This window comes from Vombatus ursinus, unplaced genomic scaffold (genome assembly GCF_900497805.2).
Source record: "Vombatus ursinus unplaced genomic scaffold, bare-nosed wombat genome assembly UNPS02014839.1, whole genome shotgun sequence".
NCBI classification, from domain to species: Eukaryota; Metazoa; Chordata; class Mammalia; order Diprotodontia; family Vombatidae; genus Vombatus; species Vombatus ursinus.
The window spans coordinates 1,404,275-1,409,296 of record NW_020954617.1 but is presented as its reverse complement, the minus strand read 5'-3'; the positions used below and the strand labels follow the sequence as shown (position 1 = coordinate 1,409,296).

The 5,022-nt window shown below is 38.6% G+C and overlaps 1 pseudogene; it reads left to right on the top strand.

The window, feature by feature from the left end:
- Window positions 1–2,613: 2,613 nt before the first annotated feature.
- On the top strand, window positions 2,614–3,091 carry LOC114026434 (annotated as a pseudogene).
- Window positions 3,092–5,022: the final 1,931 nt, after the last annotated feature.

Below are 5,022 nucleotides of genomic sequence, written 5' to 3'. Positions count from 1 at the left end.
TAACATCATTGGGAGGGTGCAGCCATTTGCAGAGAGCTTAGATACCCTATTTGTTCTTAAGAGTATTGGAGAGCCCTAGGGCAGAGGTGAAAATGTAATCTACCTGACTTTTAAGGTAGTGAGGGCCAGGGCAGTCAGTGTTATAGGATCATGGTTTTAGCTTTGCAAAATACCTTCTCAGTCATCTAGTTCAATGCTTCATTTTACAGATGAGGAAACAGGACCAGTGAAGTTAGTGCCTAATCTCACACAGGTCATAACAGAGCTGGGATTTAAACCCATGTTTGTGCGATTGCAAATTCCGTATTCTTCATACTCCAACACAAGTCCCAGGATGATTTTATCCACTCTACCTCAGTCACCCATAGAGGAAGTCACACCTAGGCTTCAACATTAAGTGAAAGTGCTCCACTTGATTCAAACTCTGAATTTATTCTTTCTGATCAACATTGTTCCATTGTCTCACTCTATTCTTGAATTGAATTTTTTGTCCTCCAGTCTCAATCAGCTTCCAATTCTCTGCCTTCCCAATCTTGACTCTACAGTCATTTCAACAAGGAATTGTCTTCCATCTCTGAATCCCATTCCCTCTTGTTCCTTTTATCTTTCTTTGTATCCCCCAATGCTTGCATGACACATAGTAAATATTAATTAATGCCTATTGACTAAAAGTCACTATCCATGTTCTGCTAGTAGCTAACTCCAATCACATCTACCATCTTATCGTTTCTACTCTTACTCCAGAACCACTATGTGCCATGCCTTACACACACCTACTATATGTTTGCTGTATTGAATTGAATCAAATTACGGAAGCAGGTCATGAAACAGTGTAGATTAGGTTCAGTACAAATTCATATTATCTAGCCTCAGTTGGATACTCACTATTTTAGTAATATTTGCCAGCATAGAGGTTTTATTATTTTTAACTTAATACAACCCAATGCTTATATTCTAGTAAAATAATTTAAAGCCAGGCTTTATATTTTTTCCAGTTAATCACATAATATCTTTTAGTTTGGGGAGCAGAAAATGCCCATTTTTATGCCCATAAAAATATGTTTAAAAAAACATGTAGTACCTTTCCGGTTGAAATAGCATTGGAGAATTTTCACCAGATTGTAAGGGGCTTGGGTGAGGCTTGAACTTAACTTACTTTTGCGTGTTTAAATTTCATTCCTTTTGCTCTGGGGTTCATGTATCTGAGAGCACGAAGAGAATATTTGAGGTTGGCCATGGACACCACCCTATCTTCAACACAGAGAACGTTAGAAGTGTCCATTAATAAATACATTTGGATATTTAGTAGGTTCTAGCAAAAGGCAATAATATTTTCTTGAGAAATGTTACTGTTACTATGCTGTCAGTGCTGATGATAATAATGGAAAAGTTGATTAGATCTCTGGTTGTATTATAATTAAGAGTTTTGAGGTTCCTTGTAGCAGCACACTTAACAAAGAAATCATCTAAATCCAACTGAACCTTTACATGAATTTCTGCCTTAACTCTTATTTACTTGAAAGTACTTTAATGTCAGGTCACTGTCAATTGCTGTTTCCATAGCTTCACATATTTCACATTTATGTCTAAGTTTGCCTACTTCCATATCTTTGCAAAGTCAATAATGTTATACTGTATTCCCTTTGCTGTATTCTCTCTCTCTACTATCTTCTCACACACACACCTAGTCTTAGTATTCTCTCTTAAGCCGTCAATTCAGTGCTATAAGTGTATGTTGCCTATGAGGTCAGATTTAAGCTTTCTTCAAAGCCCAATAAATCTACAGCTGTTATTTCAACCATAACCTAGCCAAGATAACTTTGTTATGCTTTTGTTTATAGGGCTTCTGTCAAGGTAGGAAAGACACTACTGAATTAAATGACACAGTGAGAGTTACGATTTATTGCAGACATTGTACTGTTAAGGGCTATATATAGCAAAGATGAACTGAGATGTTAAACAGTGTTTATTCATTAGGTGAAGAGAAATCAAGCATTTCCATCTACCTTTCCAAACCTGAAACTGGGGTGCATACTTTTGTCAAACGGTTAAAGCTTCCTGTTTGAAAAGTTTGATCCTGCAAGAGCCTTCTTCCAAGCACCTCATTCTCTCCTTGGTTTAAAAGCTGTTCTTGGCATTAGAGCAGAGAGGAAACCTAACTCCAGAGGGGAGTAAGATCATTGATTTCTCAGATATTGATAGAAGACTTCCAAGTTCAGCTGAGAAGTCCCTAACAGCATGATTCTTAGACTTTTCCAGTAATGCTTTCCAGGCTTTTATTCTTGATTTCCTATTCTTTGAAAAAGTTCGTCCCTCCTACTGCTATTGTTGTAAATTTAAATACCATGAATTACATATATTTAAAATTCTACAGTCACTCAAAGCCCCATTTATCCTTTGTACCAGATATAATGTTTTAAGTAGTATTTTCTTCTATTAAAAAAATACCTCAGGCATGTGCACAAAAATATATGAAATATATGAAATACAATCACAGCATTTTCAAGCTCATCAAAACCAATTCCTTTGTTTTATGGGTGAGATAAAGAAAACCCAGCTCTTTCCGTCCGTTTGTCTCAGAGAGGAGGCGTGAGACATGAGTGAAGCAGAAACATGGCGGATATGGAGACAGAGTATGCCTACCAGAAGCAGCCAACCATCTTCCAGAACAAGAAGCAGGTGCTGCTCTGGGCCACAGCCAAAGAGAAGCTGTCAGATACTACAAGAACATCCGGCTGAGCTTCAAGACCCCCAAGGAGGCCATTGAGGGCCACCTACACTGACAAGAAGGGTCCCTTCACCGGCAATGTCTCCATCAGAGGCAGGATCTTATCTGGTCTGGTGACCAAGATGAAGATGCAAAGCACCATCGTCATCCACCGGGGACTACTTGCATTATAGCCGCAAATACAACCGATTCGAGAAACGCCACAAGAACATGTCTGTGCACCTGTCACCCTGCTTCTGAGACATCCAGATTGGAGACATTGTGACCGCGGGTGAGTGCTGGCTCTTCAACAAGACCGTGAGGTTCAACGTGCTGAAGGTCACCAAGGCAGCTTGCACCAGGAAGCAATTCCAGAAGTTCTGAGCCCCTCTGAGCTAGTGGTGGTGGGTGCGGGTGCAGGTGCTGGCACTGCAGTGCCCATCTTGGCCAGGCCCGCCACTCATAAAGACATCCTTCCACCATTAAAAAAAAAAAAGGAAAGAAAGCCCAGTGAAGGGAAATGATTTGGTTAAGCTCACACAAGTCAGAAGTAGACTAACTGGCAATATTCTCCTAACTCCCACTCCACTCTGAACCATGCTGCAATAATGACCAAAATCAATTAACAGCAACCAAATGCCAACGTGAAAAACAAAATACATATATTGCCTGACCTGAAACTGAGTAAGCTGCAGCTCTGTCAAGTTCCTAGAGCAAGAAAGGAATTCTATAGTTGCAACTCTTCTACTTAAATCAGTAAAAAGAGGATTTGGAAAATAGCCAAAACCTAACCCATTTAAAGCTGCATTGGCTGTAATTGATGCCTAGCCTGCTCGAAAAGGCAAATGCAGAATCCAGCACTAGTGCCTGCTCCTTATCACCTACCATTCATGATTCTATATCAGCCACTTTTAGTTTACAAATGCTTTTCAAAAAGAGTCTTCATGAAGACCCATGGAAATTAAATGCCTCTATGACCTCTATATGATTTTTTACTCTCTGTTGCACGTGGGGCTCTTCTTATCCCCATGAACTTCCATGTCCTCGTCTGTAAAATGGGTATAATAATACTTATACTATCTACTTTACAAAGTTGTTAAAAGGATCAGATAATATATGTACCATGATTTCCAGAGCTTCAAGTGTTATATAACTTATTTTTACTACCATCACTATCATTATTACTTTAACTGTTTTTTTTAAATTAGAAAAGGAATGACAAATGCCTCATTGACAGAGCTCTAAAAGAGGAAAGCGACAATGAAACAAACTTATTTGTACAAAACTGCTTCTTTCCCTAAAACTTTTATCAGCATGAAGACAGCAAACAAAGCCACCTGAAGAGGATTAGGATCTAGAGCCTGCTGAGAGTTTCTCAGCGCACCCAATATTCCTGAAATGGGGCAGCACAATTTCAGATTATGATAACATTCCCTGTTAAGGGGTTTTGCTTTGTTAACTTTTGTTGACAAGAATCCACTCCACCATTTTAGTTCTAGCATTATGGAAGCTTTGAAGACAACTGGCATCCTAAAGAGTCAGGATTTTGTCCTAGAGACAATGAGAAGGCCAATGAAAGATATTGAACAGAAGAGTAGAGAGAAATCAGTGCTGTATTTACTCTACTGCTTAAAATGTGTGTGACTGTAGGCCAGTCACTTAATGTCTCTGGACCTCAGTTCCCCATCTCTAAAATAGGGGTTTGGACTAGATGACCTCTAACACCTAGTTCTAAATGCTCCATAAATTCTTGAAAAGAAAAAGAGACCAGTGCATTACACAGACCCAGTGCCTGAGGATTGCAGAAAATAATGTATATAATCAGATGAAAACAATGTTGAGAAGATATTCCTGAATATAAGATGGTGGTCAATTCAGTCTTCTAATTGGAAATCCTGCCTGGGGTGTCTCATTTTAAATGGCCTCCATTTATTATGGTATGGCTTTAATTAGATCCTATTTTAATCCTGACATTTTTAGCAAGAAACTGAAGCGAGATTTAGTTAATTAGTTCATTACGCTCATGTACTTCGCTATCAATTAGCATGATGGTTCTCCAAGTTTAGTCTAGGGACTACATTGCACCCACAAGAGTCTTCCAGGTGTCTCAAAGATACTTAGATTAAAGTATCCATGTCTATATTATGGCATTTTCCACACTTTTGTTTCCAGGGTAGATAAACTCATTTCTTAATTTAATTTAAAAAAAATATCCTATGAAGTGATGTCTCTTGATCATCATACATTCTATTAAATCTGGAGAAAGACATTCTTGTTCTGCCAAACAAGAGAGTAGGTAGAATATGTTCAGCTTT